The 26,539-nt window shown below is 39.2% G+C and overlaps 1 protein-coding gene across 1 annotated transcript in view; it reads left to right on the forward strand.

Moving 5' to 3' along the window:
• Window positions 1–26,539, forward strand: part of FAM170A (family with sequence similarity 170 member A) — a 57,026-nt gene that overhangs the window by 18,256 nt on the left and 12,231 nt on the right. Inside the window, exons 3-7 of the mRNA XM_074360528.1 lie at window positions 7,034–7,093; window positions 18,567–18,709; window positions 19,468–19,561; window positions 20,248–20,385; window positions 23,006–23,051. The gene's annotated coding sequence lies outside the window, so the exon portion shown is untranslated. The remainder of the gene's footprint in view (window positions 1–7,033; window positions 7,094–18,566; window positions 18,710–19,467; window positions 19,562–20,247; window positions 20,386–23,005; window positions 23,052–26,539) is intronic.

A 26,539-nucleotide genomic window follows, 5' to 3' on the forward strand; every position in this document is an offset into this window, starting at 1 on the left:
TCTGAAACTTTTGGCCAGCTGTGGGTCCCAGAATGATTACAATGTATACTGAGCCCAATGGACAATTACCACTAGATGGCATCACAATCCAGGATGAATTTGAACTATGCAACTTTGCAACTCTTGGCCCCAGGTTGTAGAAGCTTCTCCTGGACTTTTCATTAGCTTCGCAGTTAAACATCTCTTCGCTCACGTGACCGATTTTTTGAAGTTTGTATTCTACTTATCCAATTATGGCTTTCACTCTACTATAAATAACAATACGTGCATGAACTTAAAATGTAAATGAAGTGGAATCATTCCTTGGAAAATAAAAAATGTCACAACTAGTACAAATAGAGAAAACTTAAGTAGAACCATAAATATTAAATAAATTCAAATGGCATTCAGCAACTTCTCCTTCCTGGAACCCTGAGCTCAGATTGTTTTACAGGTAAATTCTAAGAAACTTTTAAGAAAGAGTTGATTTCTAACTCATACTGGATATTCCATACAACAGAGGAGAATAAATCTGCCTGACTCATTTTTTGGGTCTAGAGTAATAAGAGTCACAGTATATATGTGAGTGCAGCCCTCTGCTGGGATGGTTGGCTCCCTCAGTACCTGGAGGACTTTGGAGCCAGGCTGATGCCCACTTTGTCCAAAGATGTGCCACGAAGGTGCCAGGTTCCAAACTTTCCCTCCTTCCTTACCTCCCTAGCAGATGAGAGAAAGCTCCATGTACTCAGGATTGGAGACCTTGGGTGGTGGTGGGGATTGAGTGTCACACCAGGACTTCCTGATTAGAAGAAACTGAGGCACAGAGAAGGGGAGTGCAACACCTCCTCCTAGGACAGCTGGGTCAGAAAGTCCTTCCTTGGACTGAGTTGAAATCTCCTTCTCTGGGGCATTCCCTGACAACATGATTTGCCTGAGCCACTCAACTGGGAAGGTGAACAACCACCAGCTGGGAAGAAACAGGGACTTCGGGTCTGTGGTGCTCAGGTTACAGACTGAGTTCTCAGAAGGTACTGGTTATCGGGGACTTGAAGCAAATGGAGGAAAGACCAAAAAGTGAAGAGTTTTGATTGGAGGGGCCAGTGGCTGTTGCTGGATAACACAGGATATGAACATGTTAAGAAAATGTCATATCAACAAGAGGCTTCTCTGTTATACTGATATCTTTTGTCTATCAGTCTATATATAGAAATTTCTGCAAGACAGACTGTATCTTGGAATTAACTTATCCATGCATATGTACATGCTCTGTGGAGAAAAAATTTAAATGTAAATAAAGGGCATAGAAGATGAGCTAAGTGGAAGAACATTTCACGCTCTTGGATAAAATGACTAATATAACGAAGATGCAGTTTTTCCTAAATTACCTATAATTTGAATTCAATCCTAATAAAAGTTCCAGTTGGATTTTTTGATGAACTTGATAGCCTTTACTTGAAAATTTATACAGAATAACAGAAGTCCACAAATAGTCAATCTCTTGTTAAAAATTGTGGTAAACACATGAGATTTATGCTCATAACAAATGTACGGTACAGTATTGCTAACTATAAGCTCATGTTGTAAAGCAGGTCTCCAGAACTGTTTCATAGTAAGCCAGTCTTGCAAAAGAAAAGTAAATGGGGTAACATTCCCTGGCAGATATTAAGACATACTACAAAGACATAGTAATGAAAATAGTATGATATTGGTGCAAGGACAAATAGGTCAGTGAATCAGAATAGAGAGCTCAACAAGAAACTTGTATATATGTTGGAAATTAATTTAAAGGTAGTATCACAAGTCAGTGAGAAACAGGATTGTGTAGTAGATGCTACTGGATAAACAGGCTCATTACATGGAAAAAAATAAGATTGATCTTGTCCTAACACCATATACTAAGCCAGATTTCAGATGAATTAAAGATGTAAATGTGAATGTTTAAACTAAACAGTTAAATTAGAAGAAAATGTAGGAGAATTTCTTTGTGACCTTAAGGTGAGGAAGGATTTATTAAATAGAAACTCAAAAATGAAATCATTCAGAAAAAAAAAGTTGATTTTGATTACATCTGGGCAATGTTATTACAAAAATGTGAATGTTAACAGACTATGAATAAAGTGCTAATGCTAACAAGGGACTGATATCTGAAAACTATTGCAAATTCACAGGAAAAAGGTGCAAACATTAGTGGAAGATGGCAAAGTACAGGAAAAGAAAATTTTAAAAATACATACAAAATTTTAAAGAACATCACAAATAAGAGAATATACATTGTTGTCTACGAAGAGAGAGAGACATGCCAGTGGGCCATGGGGAGTTGAAGATATACATGTAAATAAACAAAGAAGTTAATGAATAAATAAAAGAGAAGTCTGTATGTACCAATGAATGGAGTCCCACGAACAGAGGAGTGTAATTACCTTAGTCTCCAAAGGAGACTCAAAAAGAAAAGGAAAGGAAAAAAAGTTGAAGCTATCTGTTTTTTAAAGCTTCAAATCCACCCCTTCTTCCTAGTTTTATCCCTTGACACCATGTAAACATCTTCCCGTTAGATAATCAGGTAACTTGGGAGGCTGTCTTGATGATTATCTGAAGTGATGGATGTGGGGCATCTGGCACAGAGCAGACTCAAACGGTAGTTTCTTCTTCCTCATTTTATTATATTTTATTTTGTTTATTTATAATTGAAGTACCATCAGTCACAATGTGTCAATTTCTGGTGTACAGCAAAAGTCATGCATATACATACATATATTTGTTCCAGATTTTTTCCATTAAAGGTTATTACAAGATATTGAATATAGTTCCCTGTGCTATACAGTAGAAACTTATTTTAAAATCTGTTTTTGTATATAGTGGCTAACGTTTGTAAATCTCAAACTCTCAAATTTATCCCTTCCCACCACCTTTCTCTGGTAACCATAAGATTGTTTACTATGTACCATATGAGATCACTCATATGTGGAATCTAAAAAGAAAGAAAGAAAGGAAAAGACAAATGAACATAAATATAACATAGAAACAGACTCATAGACATAGAATACAAACTTGTGGTTGCCGGAGGGGAGGGTGGTGGGAAGGGACAGACTGGGAGTTCGAAATTTGTAGATACTGACAGGCATATGTAGAATAGATAAACAAGACTATACTATATAGCACAGGGAAGCATATACAGGATCTTGTGGTAGCTCACAGTGAGAAAGAATCTGACAATGAATATATGTGTGTTTATGTATAAGTGAAAAACTGCTCTACACTGGAAATTGACACAACACTGTAAACTGACTATAACTCAATCAAAAAAAAAAAAGATTGTTTACTATGTCTGTGAATCTGTTTCTGTTTTGTAGATGAGTTCATAGTGTCCTTTTTTTCCTTTCCTTTTTTTTTAGATTCCACATATGAGTTATATCATATGGTATTTTTCTTTCCCTTTCTGGCTTACTTCACTTAGAATGATGATCTCTAGGTCCATCCATGTTGCTGTAAATGGCATTATTTTATTTTTTTTTTATGGTTGAGTCCTCATTTTAATACTGTCTTTTTCATTTCCTTTCCCCCAACAGTTCTTTATTTGAAACATTTGAAAATCTTCCACTGTTGGGTTCATTCTCCTCTGTTTTTCTCTATCGCTGTTGAAGTGTGTGGTCATCTTCCTTCTCTCCTATAGGTATGTCTCTCAAGATCTCGCGTCTATGAATGCAGCCAAAGAAGGGGCATGAGCGGTTTCCGCAGCCACAGCACCCTGATGACTCACGTGGGGTTACCGCCCCCAACCCTCCCTCCCCTTCCTAGAAATCTATCACAAAACTCCTGCCGCTAAAGCCCTTTCTCTCTCATCCTCTCCTTGTGCCGTAGTTTCTTAGCCTCAAGTAAAAGATACGACTCAGATGCCTGTTGAATTTTGTTTTATTAAATTTACCCTCAGCCAGTCAATTGTGCTAGCAGAAAAGTTCCTCCAGGTGTTTCATTCCTGAATTCGATATCTGCATTGTGTAGATTTCCATGGTGCTGTGGGCAGAACTAGGACAAATTGGTGTGCAGTACAGAAACACAGGCTTAGCCTCAGCATTGGGGAAACTTACACAAATCAGAATGGTCCCCACTTGGAATCTGTGTCCATGGAAGGTAGTGAGTTCCTTGTCACTGGGGGGTGTTCCAAGTGTGGCTGTTTGATCGAGGTGGGGATGGCAAAGTCCACCAGCTACTCTCCTGTCACATTAGAATCATCTGGGGAGTTCTTTGAAGCTCCCCGAGCTTGTGTCTTTCCCACAGTCTCATTTAATTAGTTTCACATGGGACCAGCTGAAAGCTTTAAGGCGTAAAGCTCCCCAGGTGATTCCAATATGCTTCCAGGCCTGAGAGAGTCTATTGTAGAAAAACATTAAAGTTAGTAAAGTTGGGTCTGACAACTTAAAACTCTTCCTTTCATCTCTGAAATGATATTATCTTAACTTCTTCTTTGGTATCAAGATGGTGCATAGGTGCTTTTTGTGGCTGACTTCCTCTTCCCCATGTTTTCTTCCAACGAGGCTCTCCCTCTGTCTACCTGGAGCATCTTGGTGGAGGGGAGATGGCTGCAGCTCTGGGTGCTCTGACCCTTGGGTGCCGGCGTATTTTGCTCCTTTGGGATGGATTGCCTTAAGGTGCTCTCTTACCCTCATACTGGAAATCACAGCACTTTCTCCAGAGCGACAATTTTCTGTAGAATTGGCTCTTTTAAGTAGCAGTACAAGATTGAAGAAAACACATTTAACTGTGGAAAGACCATTGACCGAAATCATGTCAATTTTCTTTTTTGGTCCCATGTGTTGAAGTGGTTGAGAAAAACCCAAGATTCCTGTTAACTTAGACCATTAGAAAAGACATAAACAAATGATTATGGGGGCCTCCATCTAGGGGTGCTTGTGAATTATCTGCATCCTGCAGGGAAAGGGAGGAGGATGGGAGGAGAAAGGGAATAAGGGCAGAGAGAGAGGAGAGAAATCAGTTGCGGGACCCCAGCCTGTAATAAAAGTTACTACCTGCAGCCCTTCATCACAGTCTACTTCCTGTTTTCCTGCAAAGTGAACTTGCCATGAAATTTGAGATGTCCCTTCCCGTCTGTCCTTTTCAGACTAGGAGTCTGCTCTCTGTGTCTTTCTAGTTTCCCTGAGGGCAAATGGGTAGGCTGTGACAGAGTGCCATTTTATAGAGTTGATTCTTAATGTCTCTTGCCTCCTTTCAAGATAAAGAACAGGGCTTGACACGACAGTTGGTGTCCTTGAAGACTCGTGAGAGGGTCAAGTTCTTTAAAGTATAATCAGCTGCTTCTAGGTGACTACAGTTCTTGCTCTGAAACTTTAACCTTCCAAGTATTAAATGTTAAATGTAAACAGGAAAAACCCTTATATGGCCTTAAATAAACACCCTCTTTAAAAGAATTTTCTTCTCAGATAAATTTTCCCACCTTGTTTCATGGATTTCTTTCCTTAACCTGACAGTTGGCTATATTGACTCCTTCCTAAATTCTTGAGATGGGGTTCATGGGAGTATCTTTTTTAAGCCATGAAGAAAATTCTGTTTATGTATTACCTCACTGATGAGTGAGTGCTCCTTGTTTTTGCTGGGTCGACTTTATTCAGCTAAGGCTAACCCAGAGGCTCTCCACTCAGCCATCACATTGCTCTCCCAGAGCAGCAGTCATTGCATTACTCTGGGCTGGAGCTCTGGGTGTGGAGGGGAATCTGAGGATGGGAACAGGGCCTTTTTAGTCTTGGCATTATACCCTTTCCTTGAGCTATTAGAGAAAAACATGACTTCATGTTTATGCAGATCATTTTTTTGTTTTTTATGGAGGTACGGGGGGATTGAATCCAGGACTTGATGCATGTTAGGCATGCACTCTACCACTGAGCTATTTCCCTCCTCCCTGGGGATCATTTGTAATTCATATGCTTTTGGGGCGGGGCGCATAAAAATGATGCTCATGGAAAACACAAGTGTAGGCTTCAACTGTGTCCTTTTCAGACAGAGTTGGCTGACATACAGTGCCCAGTAGGCTTCTAGAGAACAAAACTCAATGAGGGTTGTTCCAGGGCAGGAGGAGTTTCACTATTGGCTTAGCTCTAATTGACACCCAAAGATTTCACTTTAGGAGTCTGGTCCCTAAAAGGGCTAAGTGCTTATGGCTGCAGGAAGTTCTCATCCATTCTGAGCTCCTTTATGAATCATTTACATGCCTGTAAGAACTAGGCTTAAAGAACTTTGTAGCCAAGAATCAGTGCCCCGCAGCCTGTAGGACAATGTTGGTAGGACCATGTGACAGGTAAACTACCTCCCTTGAAACTTCTGGGAGCCTTCTCTCACTGGAGGGTTCTCTAACCCTAGAGAAATGTCTTGGTCCAGCATCCAGGAAGAGGTCCTCAGAGCAGTGCAGCTACCTAACCTCTGTGTCCTGGCTGCCTGCAACTATTGGTTAACTTAAAAAAATGACCAAACAAGAGTACAAACACAAATTAGCTCATATTGAATTGGTTGCAGTTGCCAGGGGTCATGTTAGCAGGTGTGGTGGAAACGATTTTTATCAATTGTGTAATTTTGAAGTATTTGAATTCAGCTGAAATGACACAGACCCACGTGAGTCAAGAGATCATGAGTATGAGTAATACCTTGTTATATATTTGCCTTATTTCTTTTTTTTTAACATTTTTATTGATTTATAATCATTTTACAATGTTGTGTCAAATTCCAGTGTATAGCACAATTTTTCAATTATACATGAACATATATATATATTCATTGTCACATTTTTTTCTCTGCGAGCTACCATAAGATCTTGTATATATTTCCCTGTGCTATACAGTATAATCTTGTTTATATATTCTACAATTTTGAAATCCCAGTCTATCTCTTCCCACCCTCTGCCCCCTTGGCAACCACAAGTTTATATTCTATGTCTGTGAGTCTATTTCTGTTTTGTATTTATGCTTTGTTTGTTTGTTTGTTTTTAGGTTCTACATATGAGCTATCTCATATGGTATTTTTCTTTCTCTTTCTGGCTTACTTCACTTAGAATGACATTCTCCAGGAGCATCCATGTTGCTGCAAATGGTGTTGTGTTGTCGGTTTTATGGTGAGTAGTATTCCATTGTATAAATATACCACCTATTCTTTATCCAGTCATCTGTTGATGGACATTTAGGCTGTTTCCATGTCTTGGCTATTGTAAATAGTGCTGCTATGAACATTGGGGTGCAGGTGTCATCCTGAAGTAGGGTTCCTTCTGGATATATGCCCAGGAGCGGGATTCCTGGGTCATATGGTAAGTCTATTCCTAGTCTTTTGAGGAATCTCCATACTGTTTTCCACACTGGCTGCACCAAACTGCATTCCCACCAGCAGTGAAGGAGGGTTCCCTTTTCTCTACAGCCTCTCCAGCATTTGTCATTTGTGGATTTTTGAATGATGGCCATTCTGACTGGTGTGAGGTGATACCTCATTGTAGTTTTGATTTGCATTTCTCTGATAATTAGTGATATTGAGCATTTTTTTCATGTGTCTATTGATCATTTGTATGTCTTCCTTGGAGAATTGCTTGTTCAGGTCTTCTGCCCATTTTTGGATTGGGTTGTTTAATTTTTTCTTACTGAGTTGTATGAGCTGCTTATATATTCTGGAGATCAAGCCTTTGTCGGTTTCATTTGCAAACATTTTTTCCCATTACATACGTTGTCTTTTTGTTTTACTTATGGATTTGCCTTATTTCTGAGTAAAGTTCTATGTTTATATGATAATCATGGATCTTCTCTAGTTATCATTATCCCATCATTTCCAGTAGTCCTCCCAATTACGTTTTGTTTTTAATTTAATTTTTTTTTTTGGTGCAGGTATTTTATTTTATTTATTTATTTGTTTTTATTAAAGTTTAGTCAGTTACAATGTGTCAATTTCTGGTGTACAGCCTAATGTCCCAGTCATGTGTGTGTGTGTATATATATATACACACACACAAATATTTGTTTTCATATTCTTCATTAAAGGTTACTACAAGATATTGAACATACCTTAAAAAAAAGAAAAAAGAGGACACTGTGAACTCATCTACAAAACAAAAACAGACTAGCAGGCATAGTAAACAATATTTTGGTTACTTTGGAAAGGAGGTGGGAAGGGATAAATTTGGGAGTTTGAGATTTGCAAATGTTAACCAATTACATTTTGATTTTCATGAGACCTGTTTCTGAAAAAATGTGGATGCCTTTAGTCTAGACTCTGGTGGTCTTTGCTCAGCCTGAGTTCCTTCTCTTGCCCTTCCGCTACTGTGTTCTCTGTCATGGAGGGGCTGACCCATGAAGGCTGTGGGTTACCAAACTCCTGTGTTTACTGGCTTCTCACTGAGTTTAGCCAGTAACTAAGGAGGCCCTGCTAAGAGCCTGGAACGAAGTTGAGGGAAGGGAAAAGTGGAAGCCAAGTTCTTTTGCCTTCTCCCTCTGCCTTGGGCTGATTGTCTGGCAGCACATAAATTTCTCCCCTGGCTCCAGCTCCCACTGGACAGGTCCTCCGTGGTTCCAGCTTTGTTGGCTGATGGACAATCTTGAGCTTCAGCAGTACTGCCTCTTCTGTTTGTTCTCCAGCCTAGAGGTGGTATTGGCTTCCTGTTGCTGCTAATGTCTGGGTTATGGCATCATCCCCTGCTCAACTGTCCGCTTCAAAATCCTGCATCACTCATTCTGTGTGTTAAATTGCCTGTTATACTTTCAGTGGCACATAATCCAACTTCCTCACCTTGTAAGGAGGGAATTTGAAGTCCAGTGAGATTAAAGTGTGCTTCCTAAGGCTATCTGAAAGTCAGACTTCTAGTATTTCAGTCACTGACGGTGCAGTCAAGAGTCCAGAAGTACGAAAACAGTAATTTCTCTAATGTTATACAGAAGTCCTTGCACTAAAGCCCAAACTAATGCCCTTTAAGCAGACACTCATTAAGCCTATTATTTCTGTTTTTGCAAGCAATTATTCACGTTGTTGTCACTACCAAGTTCCCCTGGGAAACTAGAACTCGTATTTGCCTGGTGACAGCATTGCTCCCAGGCTGTGGTTTCATTGAACAGAGAGCTCATACCCTGGAATGGTGGCTGCATCTCCCTAGGCACCTAATTTACTGGTAACTAGGAACTCGCCCAGTGGAATCTGGGTTGATAATTTATAGAAGCACAGAGAACCGAAACCCCAAAACAGGGGACTAAATAAATTAGGGGCTTCATTTTGCCAACACGAGAAGCCAGAAATGGGGAGTTGCTGGCAGAAATTACAGCTTAAGAATGTTGGGGCTGAGACCTTCACCGCGGTGGTGGCCTTGCAGGTCCACTGCTTAGATCTTCCTTCAAGAAACAATTTGCTGTCTCGAGAGGCTCCAAATGCAGTGCTTTCAGGATACACTTGAGTTTTTGATCCAAGGCCATGTTCTTCCCAGGCAGCCCCCAAGGCACAACTGAAGACGGCAGATTAGGCCATTTCCGTCCCATGTAGGACTCATCAAATGAATAGTCTCTGCTCTGGAGGTTCCCGTTGTGTTTGCTGAAAGTTTGTCAGATTTGCATCTTAGTTCAGGGTTCTGCTTGCCCAGTACTGCCTTCTTTCCCCTTTTCCTTTCCTAAGTGTGATCAGATTTTCAAATCAGAAAATCTAAAGGCTTTTGTGGACCATTCCTTCCCAGAACCACACTTTCTATCTTTACTCTCCCAATAATCACAGCGTTGCACACCTCCTCTGACTCGGTGTCTGCTTCCTGGAGGTCCCACCTGGCAGTTCTTCTCTTGGCCTTTCCTACTGTTCTACTCGAGGTTGTGCACTGGAGATCCCACCTCCAGCATCTCAGCACTGTGCTCGTGTTTCAGCAAGATGCAGCACTATCAACAGATTCTGTTCTTCCTTTGGGAAATTTTACTACTTTCATTTCTTAGACCAGAGCTGGTGTTGCATAAGTATAGCAACCCCAAGGGAGGTGGGGAAATATTTTTTGTTTTAGATGAACTTATTATGGTCCCAGCAAAATTGAATTCTGCTACTGAGAAAGGAGAATAGGTATTCTGTAGGCAACAAGTAGTTTTTGCCTCACTTTAATTTTCATTTCAGGAAAGTCTTTTTTTAAATTGAAGTTGATGTATGATATTATGTTAGTTTCAGGTATGCTATAGAATGATTTGACATTTGCTTACCTTATAAAATGATCACCATAATAACTCTAGTAACCAGCTGTCTGCATACAAAGTTATTATAATATTATTGACCATATTCCTTATGCTGTATATTATATTCCTGTGACTTATTTATCATACAGCTGTAGGTTTGTACCTCTTATTGTCTACATGTAGTTCACCTCCCCACCCCTACTTCTGGCAATCACCCACTTGTTCCTGTATGTATTCATTTTGTTTTGTTTTTAGATTCTACATATAAGTGAGATCATGTGGTATTTGTCTTTCTCTGTCTGACTAATTTCACCTAGCATGATATCCTCCAGGTTCATCCGTGTTGTCACAAATGGCAAGTTTTTTTTGTGTGGCTGAGTAATGTTCCATTGTATATATATATACCATATCTTTATCCATTTGTTTATCTATGGACACTTAGGTTGCTTCCATATCTTGGCTATTTTAAATAATGCTGCAATAAACACTGAAGTGCATATATCTTTTCTAATTAGTAGAATAGGGAGGGGCATCATAGGGGTAGGGGATAAAAAAGGGGGTTACTATGGGATTACAAGAAATCATATTTGTGAAACTTTTGAAAACTGTGAAGCACTGTAGAATTTAAAGAGTCTTTCATTCAAAAAATAAAAATTAAAAGAAAATTTTAAATTAAAAAAATTATTAACTTAGATTTGGATAAGGAAGATTTCCTGAATATATATTTGAACTGTTCATAGAGTAAGTGACTCAATACCTGCCAAAGCAAAGGGTTATACTTTCTCCAACTAGACACCTCAGGAGTCTGTAAATTTACTTCAACAATGCTGCCTTTGCTCAAAATATTTTTGAAAACCTCTTTTAAAATTTCCTGTAGTTTATTACATGGACTCAGTGGTGACAAATTTTCATCAGGTAAGAGTAGACTTGATTTGGAGAATGGACAAAGATGTTGACAGCCAGATCTGGAAAATAGGGTAAATGTTATTTTAGTCAACTGGAATCTCCCTATGAAGTAATGACACTGATTTTCTTGTTTAACTTATGAAGTGGCATTGCTGGATTGTATGGTTCTATTTTTAATGTTTTGAGGATCTACCTAGTGTTTTCCATAGTGGCTGCACCAATTTACAGTCCCACCAGTGGTGCATGAGGGTTCCCTTTCTGCATCCTTGCTGATACTTGTTATTTGTTATCTTTTTCATAGTAGTCATTCTGACAGGTGTGAGGTGGTATCACTGTGGTTTTGATTTGCATTTCCCTGATGATTAGTGATGCTGAGCATCTTTTCATGTGTCTGTTGGCCATCTGTATGAAATCTTTGGTAAAATATACATTCAGGTCCTCTACACATTTTTTAATTGGGTTGTTTGTTTTCTGGATGTTGAGCTGTATGAATTCTTTGTATATTTGGATATTAACCCCTTATAAGGTATATCATTTGCAAATATTCTCCTATTCAGTAGGCTGTATTTTTGTTTTGTTGATAGTTTGCCTTGCTGTGCAAAAGCTTTTTAGACTGATGTAGTCCCATTTATTTATTTTTGTCTTTGTTTCCTTTGCCTGAGGAGACATAACCGAAACATTATTGCTAAGACCACTGTCAAAGAGCATACTGTCTATGTTTTCTTCTAGGAGTTTTATGGTTTTAGGTCTTACATTTAGGTTTCTAATCCATTTTGAGTTTTTTTTTTTTTTGTATATGGTGTGAGAAAGTAGTCCAGTTTGATTCTTTTGCATGTAGCTGTCCAGTTTTCCCTGCACCATGTATTAAAGAGGCTGTCTTTTCCCCGTTGCATTTTCTTGCCTCATTTGTTGTAGAATAATTGCCCATATAAGTATAGGTTCATTTCTGGACTCTCTATTCAGTTCCCTCTTCCCACTGGCAACAACCAGTCCTTTCTCTCTATCTGCTAGTCTGTCTCCTTTTTGTTTTATTCATTAGTTTGTTGTATTTTTTTGATACTACACATCAGTGGTATCATACAGTATCTGTCCTTTTCTGTCTGACTTATTTCACTCAGCATAATGCCCTCTGAGTCCTCCCATGTTGCTGCAAATGGCAAAATTTCATTCTTTTTTATGGCTGAGCAGTATTCCACTGTATACCTATACCACTTCATTATCTATTCATCTGCTGATGGCTAAGCAAATTTTTTTTTAAGCAAATATTTTTGATGTCACATTTTTGAACAGTGGTAGCCTATACCCCATTATTTTAAAGGGGAAAATTGTAAAGCATTTCTAGCCCACTCAAAAACACAAAACGTTTTCCTCCAAGTTGCTGCATCACTTGTACATACCTATAAAACATGATGAAGTTCTCCGGAACCAATTGTGATTTCAAATATCTTTAAAAGTTTTTCATATGTAGAAAAAAATCATAGACCTGGATGATGGAGACATGGGCAGGGACAAGCTTGTGTCTTTCACAAGCTCACTTCTCTTCATGTACCTCATCACATCTCTCTTTTCTCCTAATTCATGGGCTTTCCCAATCCTCTTAGACCTACCTGCTTTCTTCACAGGCCTTTCTCCCGTTCTACTCTTTCCATCAACTTTGCTCTTAGTCACGTGAGGGTTGTGATGTCATCATGCATAATATTTTGATCAAAGTCTGGAGAACAGGTGAGAGGGCCCTTTTCCCTGCAGCTTTTGTGCCACCTTAATGCTTTCTCTGGCAGGCATGTGCAGCGTGGCTGAAGCAAGTTTTTGGATTTGGATAATGAATCTTGAGTAAATACCTCTGGGAGCTTTTAAATTAGATATTCTAATGGTAAATGTTCGGCAAGCGAGGAAACATGTATGAAGCAGCTTCTGTATCTGCTTTTCTAATATATGGTAACTAACTACCTGTTTTCTAGCGTATCAGCTATGTTTTGTACTACAGGAAAATCTCAGTATTTCTTTGGAATCAATTATTAAAGTTTTTGTTTTGGCATCTTGAAAGAATTAAGTTAGTTAGTGACACTTGCCACATCATTCATGTAACTTTTTTTGGTTTTGTTTGTAGATTGATATTCTGGTTTTTGGGGGTTTTTTGTTTTGTTTTGTTTTGTTTTGTTTTGTTTGTTTTGTTGGCTAAGCATGACCTTTTTGGATGAAGAGGAAAATTTCTGTTGAGGTTACCTGACCTCCCCAAGGTGACTTGTGACATTATCTTTAATTTAGAGTAATTCATTAGATAAGTGTTTCTCAGATTGGTATTTTCTGAAACAACATTCTGGAAATGTGGCTAAAAAATTAACTATAAAATAAGTGTAGAAACATATATCCCTTCTTTGGAGAGTCAAAACTTGCAAGAATATATTAATGACTGTAAGAAGTCTTACAGATAAAACAAAACAGAAGCTTTTACTTATTATGTTTGTTCCTTTACCATTTCTCATTTTTTAATGAAACACCTATTAATATCCTGCAGAACTCTAGTTTGGAAGACATTCCATTAAAATGATTCTTTATTTCTATTACAGATTGAAGGGGTGGTTCTAGAATTTGATATTTTACAGTTATACATGTCCATTTTCAGCTCTTAAAAATATTCCAAAGAAGCTAATTCGAATGCTAGAGATCAGAATCCGGCCAGGATGAAATGAGGAAGTTGGCAAGATGTTTTGCTATAATAATTAAAAGGCTTTTCTGTGTTAAGCACAGATCATTTTCAGAAAAGGCTAAGAAGTATTTGTTTTGAATTCCAATCAAAATTAAAATATAGTTACAATATACTTCAAATCTACTTCAATTTTGAATAAATTCTCTAGGGATATTATGTAAGTATAGTATTTGGTGCACAGCTTCAAGATAATATTTATTGCTGCTGTGAAAAGGGAGAGAGATTTACAGTAATAATATCAATGTTATTTCATATTAAATGAAGCCAATCTCAAATTGGTTATTACCAGAGTCACATTAGCATACCAGGAGCAGATGGGATGGAAGCTTCTGGAAATGAAGACTAAAAACAGCCATGGGAGCTGGCCCTCCCTTCTGTGCAGCCTCGTGCCTCCCTAGCATCCCCACTATCCTCCATCCTCCCATACTATCCTCCCTGCCTATGTGGATTGACATTTTGTCCAAGGCTTAACTTTTTTTTTTAAATTGAAATATAGTCAGTTACAATGTGTCAGTGTCTGGTGTACAGCTTAATGTCCCAGTTATTCATATACATACTTATTTGTTTTCATATTCTTTTTCATTATTATAGAATATTGAATGTAATTCCCTGTGCTATACAGAAGAAATTTGTTTTTTATCTATTTTTATGTATAGTAGTTAATATTTACAAATCTTGAGCTCCCTATCTATCCATTCCCACCCCCTTTCCCCTGGTAATCATAAGATTGTTTACTGTGTCTGTGAGTCAAAGCTCAACTTTTATCACATCTACCACCTCCTCCATGAAGTCTTTTCTCATCTTCTCCAACTGCTTGTTATTTCTCTCTGTCTTTAGACCCACTGCGCTAGGGAGTTATGTATTTGTCTTCTAGCATTTCATACTGGTTTGGTTATGGTATTTGTGATCTTGTCAAGACCCTTTCAGGCAACCCACATCCCACCTTGAAATCCTTGATTACATCTCTTTTACTTAGCCAACGTGCAGCTGGTGTCCAATATTTATGAATTAAATAATGGAAAAAAAAAAACCCCAAACACCCAGCTACTTCCTGTAACTACTCACACTGAGAGCAACTGATGAAAACAAAACAGGCATCTGAGGACAGTTTCCTCAATGTTTTGTGTTGGCGTTAGCATTGATGGTCTCACCAGGACACCAGTTTGTACCCAAGGAAGAACTTAAAGTATGTTGTTTCATCATTGCATCTGTAAGGGGCAATGCTAATTTAACCAGCAAATGTTTCTCAATATTTCTGTTGCATGGACTTTTCTTTTAGTGTGTTATTATTTTAAGGTGTGTAAATTCTTGGCCGCTGTCTGGATTAAATAAATAAACAAACAAAAACAAAGGATGCTATGAAATAAGAACATTTAAAAGGTTCATTACCTCTTGACTTTGAGGAATTGCCTAATTGCCTTAAGTTCAAGGCTAATTTATGGAATTCCACAGAATAATGACTTACATTTGTCTAGTGATGAGAGGTTTATTAGGTGCTTTCATCTGTGCCATTCATTCAGTGAACTAGTCAATTAACGAGTTAATCCTTCAACAGACATTTCTTTCGAACCTATTCCAAACAATCATTGGCAAGCATGATTTGGGGGTTCCTAAAATAAATAAGGCAGGTGTGCTGCCCTGCCAAGCCTTCAGTCTGGTGAGGGTAGACCAGAAATGTAAGCAATTAAATGACTGAAACGTTGTGATCGAAGTTTGTCCACACCTCAGTGGGGGCAAAAGTGGGGAGTGGGCCGTTCTTACCAAGGGAGGGGAAAGAGGACAGGAGAGCATTCATAGAGGAGGCATCCCCGAGTGCAGTCTTATCTCATCCTTATTAGTGTCACTATTGTCAGCGGTTTGCAGTGAGATCCTGACTCAGGGCTGAAGTATCTTCTCCGAGGTGACCCAGTTCCTAAAATTTCAAAAGCAATTTGTCCCACTGCACAGCATCTCCCCTACCCCAAGAAGTTCCTAAAATGTGTGACTCATGTTCGAGTAGTGATAAGAGAGGGAAGGCGAGGCCAGAGAGCCTGAAAATGAGGCTTATGTTTGTGCAAAATGAGCTTGGTTCCCAGAGTAACAAGAAAAACCGCTTGATTGAAAATGCTATTCATCCAGAAAGGAAGAGAGAAAGCCAAACCCAAAGGCAGGGTTTAGAGCTGGAAACAATGGCTTTGTTAAGATTTACAGGCCTGTGAGATTTCTCTGTTGCACAGGGCATTAAGGAAAGTTATTTGAAAAATATTCAAATTACTTTGACACCATTTTCCCTAGGCAATATGGAAACTGGCTTTTTGGAGGTTGGGCCTCTTTTAACATAAAATTTCAGAGAAAATGAGGTTTCAATGGATGGCCCACGTCTTCTGCTGTCACCACCCACGGACTCTAATTTCTTTCTTACTGTGTTTGCTAAAAGCCAGTCGTTTTTTTTTCAGGGGATGGATGCTTCTCTTTAGTCATACTTTTGGTGTGTGGCCACATTTCACTAGGTTGGTGGCATGTTGATTTGTAAAGTGCCTTAAGAAGACACCCACATGCATTTAAGATAAGAATGGCAAGAACAACTCAGTATTGGCACACATTTTCTTTGTTTTCTGAAAGAAAGTTTATTATTGGACATTAGAATGTAACATCATATGGAGATTTCTAATATGAGCTGAAAGTGCCCAGCCACTGTGATGGGAGGACATCTGGTCTTTTTCTTTGCCTTTGTACTTCCTGTCATTACGTGAGAATTGTGAGCTGGAGTGCTACATTTTATAACTTAATAAATTGTAAATCAGTTAGGGGAACAGGTATTTTAACTGAGAACAAAGGACCATTACTCCAACGAACTAGGTAGCCCCTTATGTTTACAGTTCTTTACAGGTTAGAAAACATTTCAAATAATCTCTTTTGACTCCCACGAGCACCCCCAAGGGGAGACACATGAAATCTTAGGTGTAAAGTTTTTTTTAACTTGCGAGGAAACTGAGGCCCAGACAGGTTGAGGCTAATACTCTAATACTTTAATACCCTAGCTAGTAGTAGTGAGTTTTTTTTTAAATATTCTGGACAGTGTTGCTTAGTTCTGTTAAAAAATAAACTGAGACATATTCAAATTTTAAGAGTTTATTTCGGCATAAAATTGATTCGAATCAAGCAGCCCTAAATGGGAAGTGGTTAGAAGTGCTCCCCCTACAGGAAGTAGGAGGACAACTTCTATAGAGAAGATGCTGGGGAACAAAGTAAGGGAATTACCTGATTGGCTTAAGCGCTGCATTATTTGGGAAAGCCCAGTTGGCTCTTTGTGATTGGTTGTTCTTAGGTTTTGGTTTCTTAACCTTGAGGCATTTCAGGCTTAGGCTTTGGTTTGTTTACACTAGCTGCTAATGTATTAGAACCCCCTCAGTCTAACGGCCTCCTTGTTTAACCGATTAACAATTTTTTATATTATAGTGCTGCTTTGCGGAAAAATTCTCTCAGGGACACACACTGTGCCTTTCGCCCTGATCTGCTTTTTCTCCAACATGTGTGATTAGTTGCAAGAGAACCTGAGGGAGAAAATGGATGATTCCATATCAGTCCATCCTACTTATAAGAAAAGGAACACAAATCATATACCTCAGTGGTACAATAGTTTGAATTACTTTAATATATGAAAAGCAGCACATAATTAAATTCTAAGAATCAAGACTCATATTTCTTTTACTGGAAACACCTGCATCAGAAGAGAGTCTAGATGAATACAGCCCACTAGGGATCCTCGTTATAACACTGTGTGTGGATTAAATTGTAGAGAAGTAACAGAAGGAGGTGATATTACCAGTGTCAGCCCATTTTCTCTGGCCATGCTACCCTGGAGTTTTAAAAGGGGTCACATCAATGGTCATAACCCATATTTTTAACTTTCGATCTCTTAGGTGATTACAAACCTCTAAGTCCTCCCCATGTGCCCCCAGTGGAGTCCCAGGGACTGTCTGTGTGCACCAGTTCCGCCAGCCTCCTGTGGGTTCTGTGATACGTTTCCTTTCTTCCTGCTTCAGCCCCCACGTTGGGAGGCTGGCTGCCCTCAGAGGGAACCTAGATTTTGCTCTCAGTTGGCAGCCTACCCTGGTACCATTCTTGCCTCTGCCTCTGATTTCTTTCTTGGAGTTCTTGATGTGGGCCAGGCAGAAGCGGGATGTGCTATCTTCTCCCTTTTGGGATGTGCGTGGATCTCAAAGCAGGCAGGATTGTTAGTACGCCTTCTCTTTATTTTTAAATGTCCAGCCCTCTCTTTTTAGCACTGAGTCCATGAGGGTAGGTAGGCCATGGACAAAGCTGGGGAACATTAACAACTATATTAAGACCATCAGGGAGGAAAGGGGGTTGGAAGAGATAAATTTGGAGTGCGAGATTTGCAGATACTAACTAGCATATGTAAAATAGAGGAACAGCAAGTTTATACTGTATAGCACAGGGGACTATATTCAATATCTTACAGTAACATATAATAAAAAAGAATATGAAAGCAAATATATGTATGTATATGTATGACTGAACTATTATGCTTCACACTAGAAATTGATACAACATTGTAAACTGACTATACTTCAATAAAAAAAAAAGACCATCACCTTGTCCTCCCCTTGAAAATATTTATTAGTTGCCAGGGGGTCCCAGAATCTCATCATAAAATAGAACCTAGACTCAAGCTTAGGGGGCCCCAAATATCAATATTTGTGTTTAACCTAGGGCTGATATTTATTCCTTTCTATTTTCTGTTCTGTCTATCTTGTATTCTTGGCTTCTGTTTCTTTGGTTAATTGAATTTTTTTTCTCAGCTATTGAAGTGAAAACTGCTTTGAAAAGCAAATGCCTTAGGTCAGCTCTGTCTCCCTGACTGAAGGGAAAGAAATGAAGGAGACCCATTGAAGGAAAGTTAATGTTTCCAATCAGAAGAGGAACATTCTACCTCCCTCTGGTGGTGAGTGATGCCAAATCAGCTGGAAAGGGCTCTCATTCCTAGGGCTAAGGAATAAGGAACAGGAACTCAGTGATGCTGTCCCTACAAAACAAAACAAATCTAAACTGGGATATAAAATCAGCATTTAAAATTAACCAAGGGAGGCAGAGCTTGCTGGACCTAGGTTTGTGGGTAGCCAGTATCTGGGTGCCCTGTCCCTGTTTTACTGTCCTGGGTGAGGTCCTGCTCTGAACCAGGACCCCTAGGAATATTGTCAGGGAGCCATCCTCTCCCTTTATGTTCCCAGCATCTTCGTGAGTCCTGAGTCCTCATCTTTTCTTTATTATCACTGTATTAAAGGCTTAAAGAAAATCAGCTGTCACTTGACAATTCGAACGTTGTTTATAGGAAGATATTTCTCAACCAAGACAACACTTAAAAGGCTGCATGCAATGGCGAAAAGAATGCAGTAATCTAAGTATCAGGAGACCTGGAACTTTCTTTTCTATCAACTGTCCCATCAGATCAGGGAGGCTCCCTTCTCTCCCTCCCATCCCAGCTCTCCCCCTCTGCCTCCATCAGTTTCTTTGTAAATAGGCTTGATCTCCATGACCCCTCCTTCTCTCAAGTTCTGAGTATATAATTTCGAAAATCTCCTCCCACCCAAGGAGTCTTCAGACCCTACAGCAAAGTTTCGAATAGTGAGGGAAGATGTTTTCCTGTGCATTTATTGACCAATTCCTATTGTTACCAGAGAGTAGGTTCTTATGTTATTGCAGAAAGAATTCAGAGACAAGATATGGAGGTCAAGAAAGCAAAGGGAAGATTTATTAAGTGACAGTACTTTCTCAAGAGGAGAACAAGCAGACTCTGGTGAGTAGCTGCACTGAGTTTCTTTGGCAAGTTGGATACATGGGGTGTAAAAATGAATGGGCAGATTATTTATTGAGGAGGGAGGGGTTTTGGATTGTATTTCCTGATTTTCATCCCAGCTCCACCTTGCTGGGGGGAAAGGGATTTTGTCTTTATTTAGACTTGATTGGAAGAGTCATGGCATCAGTGCGTGATGAGTATGTCTAATCTGCAAGGCTAATTCTATTGTAATGAGGGCATAATGAGCAAAAGGTTACATTTGGACACCAGAAATTCCCACCTATTCCCATCTTTCTTTGTGTGCCTCTCAGATCCTTGTCACCCCAAAATGTGTGGTTTCCTGCCAGTCAGGAGGTTCCTGCTTTTCTTTGTCTGCCCAAGGACCCCTATTATTTGCAAGATGTATGATTTCCTGCCATTTGGCCTATGCCATGCCCCCTGCCCCTTTCTCTGCTCATATCTAGCTATTTACCTGTCCTAACACTATATGCCAGATGCAAGTCACTGTGGAAAGCACCCTTTAAGTGTCACTTAATCCTTAATGATGATGTTGGTGATGATGATAACAAACACGTAGTGCTTACTCTGTGTCAGACTCTGTTCTAATCAGTTTACATACATTTGCTCATTTAAATCCTCATTACAGAGTGCATGAAGTTGGTATTATTATGATCTTCATTTTGCAGATGACTGCTGAGCCTTAGAGTGGAAACAAATGTAGTGCCCAAGGTCCTAGGACTGATCTCAGGCCGATCATCTTCTCTACAGATGAGGAAGCTGGGGTTCTAACAGCCTAAGGAAAACCGCCCACAGTCACAGAACAAGTAAGTAGCACACTTGGAAATGAAACTCAGATCTAACTCATTCCAGAGCCCATGTTCTTTCCATTTTGCTGCTTTGCCTCCCAGAGACATTTTTGCTTTGTCATAAACCGCAGAGCAGAGCATGGCACTTTTAATGAAGAAAAAGTTTGCTAAATGAAAAGCAGATTAATGAGATATTTGGGATGCTTTGCAGTAAATAAATCTCTTTCAGAATTCTCATCTTCTCCCACTCAAATCGCTAAAGCCATAACAGTAACAATTACCTCAGCCTGGTTGAGGCCATGTGGGAGTGAACTCTCTTAATTTTATTGCTCAGGGAAGACACTGGAGATCAACAAAATTTTCCTTGAGCTGGCTGAACCACAGGTCAGAAATTGGATGTATCAGATGTTGGCTTTCCCCATTAGACCCTCTGCCTGCCCCTCCTCTTTTAGCTGTGTCTTGAAATGCCATTACTTTAGGAGAGAAATGGAGCTTAAAATTCAGTCAACATTAAAAAATATTAGAAATGTCACTGAAAACCTGTTTTTGTGAATGAATGAGGCCTAGAACATCATTTGAACATGATGGCCTGAGACTTGAGGAAAGTCTATTTTTTTAATAATAGGTAATCTTAGCTACTCTCTGGGAATTTAAAAATAGCCCTTTGAAACTGAGAGGCCAGAACAGAAATGTAATTTTTCTGTATGATACATAACTGAATTTGAAGCCAAATGCTCATATTTATATTCAAGAAGAATGTGTGTCTACTCATGCCGGGTGTGGAGGGTATTGAGTGTTGTGAAGGCAAGGGAGTCTCAGGCCCTTTCTCTAAGAGCTATGAATCTATTAAGGGAAATGGGGTGAAAGCTGAAATGATCTGTGCAGTGAGGGGAAACGGACCGTGCGCTGTGTGTCCACCATAGACCAAGCATCGTGTTAGCACTTTATATAAGAACATGGCAAGATGGTGGTATTACCCCCATTTCTAGGGAGGAAAGCAAGGCTCAGAATAAGGTGCCCTGAGTCAGCAGCTCTTTATTAATGTGGCTGAGATCCAGACTCAGGTGATTCTAGTAACAGATCTATACTCTTTCCCCTACTATTTTTATTATTAATCAGGCTAGATACATTTAATGGTTTAACTTAAAAAATTGTTTTTTAATTGAAATGTAATAGATTTACAATGTTGTGCTAGTGTCTGGTGTACAGCATAGTGATTCAGTTATACACACACACACATATATATTCTTTTTCATATTCGTTCTCATTATAGGTTATTGCAAGCTATTGAGTATAGTCCCCTGTGCTATATACAGTAGGACTTTGTTGTTTATCTATTTTATATATAGTAGTTTGTATATGCTAATCCTAACTCTTAATTTATACCTTCCCCCTTTCCTCTTTATAAGTTTGTTCTCTATGTTGTGAGTCTCTTTCTGTTTTGTAAATAAATTCACTTGTGTCATTTTATAAGATTCCATATACAAGTAATAAATCATATATTTCTCTTTCTCTGTCTGATTTACTTCAGTCAGTATGATAATCGCCAGGTCCATCCATCCATGTTGCTGCAAATGGCATTATTTCATTTCTTCTTTATGGCTGAGTAATATTCCTCTCTGTGTGTGTGTGTGTGTGTGTGTGTGTGTGTGTGTGTGTGTGTGTACCCCACATCTTCTTTACCCGATCATCTGTCAATGGACATTTAGGTTGCCTCCATGTCTTGGCTATTGTCAGTAGTGCTGCTATGAACATTGGGGGGCAGGTGTCATTTTGAAATAGGATTCCTTCTGGATATATGCCCAGAAGCAGGATTCCTGGGTCATATGGTAAGTCTATTCCTAGTCTTTTGAGGAATCTCCATACTGTTTTCCATAGTGGCTTCATAGTAGTTTAACTTATTAGGTATCCCTTCATGGGATTTAATGATTTACAAAATTAGCTCACCAAGTTGCATAACATTTTGAGGTGACAATTTTTGACCTGGGGTATTTTGAGGAACCTTGGGCAAATCAGATAATTTTCAGCTTCTTAAAAGGAATGTACAAAACAGAAAACTTTACCCATTTCTCGTGCTTTTATGTTTGCTGTGTGAAGCTTATGGATGGTCTTCGAGTCGGGGATAGAAGAGGTCTGGATAACCTATACAGCTACATTACTTGCTAAGAAATAATGGTTTTGAATTTTGACTTGGCTGGCTTTCAGTGGCTGTATCAGCTCAGCAGGAGTCAGCACTTTCATGTGGCTACCAAAAAGCCTATCTTAAGAGAAGTGCCTATGATGGAGGAGGTAACAACTCCACCCCACTCTGACTTGGTCAGACCTTAGTTGGAATACTGTGTTCAATTCTGGGAATGTACATGAAGACAAACATAAAACAACTAGGACATATTCAGGAGAAAGTTTGGATCACTGCAGGGAAATGAAATCTGAATGTTTCAGGGAATAGGGCTGTGTAGCTGAAGAAAAAGACTTGAAGGGCCAGGATAACAATGTTTAAATATTAGAAGAATTGTCTTATGGGAGAGGAGTGTCAATTTTTTGCTGTGTGATCCTAAAAGATGCAACTGGAAGCTACAGGTTCTGGGGAAGTAGATTTGTCTTTCCAAGGAAGAATTTTTGTTTTGTTTTTTTTTAGAAAGTGATGGATTCCCAGTCTCTGAAGGTCTTGGAACATGGACCAAGTAAGTACTTGGTGGAGCCCCTGCGAGGAAATTCAAAGGTACCAGGGATTAGCTTTCACAAGCATCAAAACCCTTCCCCACCCTGAGCATCTCAGCACCTTCTGGACTCTCCTTCCAGGCTTTGCCTCTACATTTGTCACCAGCATGGGGATATACTTTTGGAGGATAGATGGATGGATGGATGGATGACAGGGAATGGGACAAATCCACAGTGGCAGAGCAGTTACTTGATCCATGCTAATTTGGTCTGCCATTTTTAAATTTTGCCTTTCCTATGTACTCATATTCTTGTCTTAAACTATGGGCATCTGGAGACTTTTGCTGTAACTGTTTAGTTTGTGACCCTCAACTTAGCACCCCATTTCATGCAGTTAGGTTATTTGACAATGATTTTTATCAGGTGTCAGTTATTGTCAGGCTCCATCAGTAAGAGAGTCTAACTTGGTTGCATATACAAACTCTAGGTTTAAAAAACTTATGGCTGGCTTCTCTCTCTGGGGAAAGACAGGATCTGAATTCTTTTCCAAATTTCAGTGAGATGGAAATTTTGGGACACCCAAGAGACAGAGAACCAGTCAGAGGGCTTCACACTTAAAAAATAGCCTTTAAAATTACCCACTTGCTAGCTGCACTGCTCCCAGCTCTGTGTCAGGTAGGAATCATGAACTGTTTTGAATCTCAAATACTTTTTATCCATTTAAGAACTAAAAGTGGTTGACAGAAGGTTTTTACTCATAGCCTAGAACAGAACACTTGCAGTGTCAACAGTAAATATCTTAGCAAAAAAAAAAAAGGTTGGGGGTTTGACCATTTTATTGCTTTCCTCAGGGCAAACTCTGTGGGCTCATAGCAACATCTAGTGGGCAGTGACCCCAGTTGTCACACCTGGGAGTAGGTTTCCCTCTAATCCTTTTCAGAGTTATAAACAGCTGGGAAACATGATTTATAGACCAAGAGGCATTTTAAACATGGGATTTGCTAACACCTCATATTCCCTTTCTCCTTATGGACATACTCCCCACCCCTTAGAAGAGACACTGAGATCATGCTCAGATCCTGTTAATCTCATTTACTCCCATGAATTGATGTCAAGGATATTAGGTTCATGGAGGAGATTTTCAAAACCCTACCAAGTGGGTTTAGAGGAAGGTATGACTCAGTTCAGATTAATCTTTTGGGTCAGAGGTTTTCCTAGGCACCAAGAATCATCTGATCCTGCTTTGTAAGGTTGAATCCCTTGCTTACAAATCATCCATAGCAGCTAAAGCCCTGATGGAAAGGTGTCCTTTACAATTGTAGGTTTTACCCCAATCTCCGGACTCTTTTATAAATGAACTTTGAATATTCTGTAGTTATTTGAACTCTCTGAGTCTCAACTCAGTTTACTAACATTATTAATTTGTGATAGATAAATATGTCTTCTGTTTATAATACATTGCTTCACACAGGGGCACCATCTCAGGAAGATTTCATCTGTTGCAAATTTATGAGGAAGTTGAATATTTACTTTTGGTACTTTTTCACCAACCCCTCAAATGTGTAATCCATGTGCTACCTTCCTACCACATAGCATCCCTTCTTTGCCCTATCTCTTTGTTTTCTGCCCCATTCAAAAATGGCCCAATTCTCAGCCTGTTTTCCACTAGTCCTTGCTAAAACAGTGGCTCAACATGGTTTAAGTTAAGGCACCAGTGCTCATGAGGTTATTTGCATTTTGATCAAAATTTTTAAACAGTAAATATTCGAAGAACTGATTGTATGGTTAAAGTATAGGCAGTGCAAAAAATAGTTTTAGGTGGAGATGAAGGGAGTTGAGTGGATTACGCAGGACATGGGGTGAACAGGGCTCTCACTTTTGTTCAGATACATGAACACGGTGACAGGGCAGCATAAATGCAGAGATGGCTCTTCTGTGCTGCTATGGGGGAAAATAAAAGAGGCCACTGGTGAGGACACTGGCCTTGGGAGAGAGAAAATACAGTTTGGCAATTTATTTAAGCCTTTGTTGGGGTCGAAGAAACAAGTAGGGGAGCTCATACTCAGTGGAAAGAGCTGTGGAAAATTCAGAGATAAGGAATCTTGGCCTCTATTCTACAAGGGTTCATGCCCTATGTTGTGGGGACATCAGACACATCATTAATAGACTGACCAAATGGAGAGTATGGAAAGAAGGGAGGATGGGTATAGCTAAGTGGCAGGAACAGGCTAGCATATGTGAGGTCCTGTGTTCAATCTCTAGTACCTTCATTAAAAAGAAAAAAGAAATCACTGTGCCAGGGGGAAGGATATAGCTCAATGGTAGAGTGCATGCTTAGCATGCACCAGGTTCTTGGTTCATTCCCCAGTACCTCTGTTAAAAAAAAAAAAAAAAGAAAGACTATGGAAAGAGTTATCACAGAGGTACAACTAACATGCTGTGAAAATGTGTGATCCATTCTAATTGGGTTATCTGGAAGGGCTTCTTATAGAAAGTGGGATTTTAATTGAACTTAAAAACAAATTGTGCTTTGAAAATGCGTGCTTTTGAAATAAAGGACTTGAGTAAAGGCCTGTACTCTGATTGAGGGAGGGAAGTTTGGCCTAGTTGAGTGGAGGCCAGAAGGCGAGTGTTAGGCTTTAGTCTGGAAAATTCAGTAGGGGCTTCAACCCTGTGGGGCATTGCATATTTGGTTGAATATTTTAGATTTTATTGTTCTCATATTGGAAAGCCAATTAAGATTTCAACAGGGGAATAATATTCATAAAGAAAATAAATATGACTATTCTTTTTTTTTCACCTTTAACATTCTTTATTGATTTATAATCATTTTACAATGTTGTGTCAAATTCCAGTGTAAAGCACAATAATATGACTATTCTTAAAGAAAATAACTGTGACCAGGATGAATTGAAGTGGGAGGGAATGACATGCGCATTTGTCTACAACTTGGGGAAGAGAAGAAGATGGCCTCTGATTCATTAGATGTGCATTTTATCTGCAGGAGCAAAATAAGCAGCGTGTCTCAGTGCATAAATCCTCCTCCCATATACCCGTTCTTTTTCATCATGGAGCAAATATTTGGCAGCCAAGTTATTTTTAAAGTAATAAGAACAAAGCTATTTGGAATAAATGTTTCAGAACCATTTGTTACTTTGCATAGACCTAGGAGCACATAGGATTGAGCTAAAGCATTTACCATGGTATGTGGTTCTGCAGGGGTTGCCACACTATTACATACACTTTGGGCTAAAATCTAACTCTTGCCACCACTATTGCTCAAAGACCTGGCGTGTCAACAAGATCATCAAAATAGCAAAGTGGGAGTTAAGAGCTTTTCTGCCTGTTTCTTCAAGTCTCAGGAAGATTGTTTCCTTTGTATTCCCTATATTCAGAATACAAAAGCCTCCCAGACTCTAATCTTTATGAGGTCAGAGATTTCTAAAGGCAGTGAGATTATTTTCCAGCCGCTTTTCAGTTAAGGCAAGTGATTTAGGAACTTCCAAACCCT

This window comes from Camelus bactrianus, chromosome 3 (genome assembly GCF_048773025.1).
Source record: "Camelus bactrianus isolate YW-2024 breed Bactrian camel chromosome 3, ASM4877302v1, whole genome shotgun sequence".
Classification (NCBI taxonomy): Eukaryota; Metazoa; Chordata; class Mammalia; order Artiodactyla; family Camelidae; genus Camelus; species Camelus bactrianus.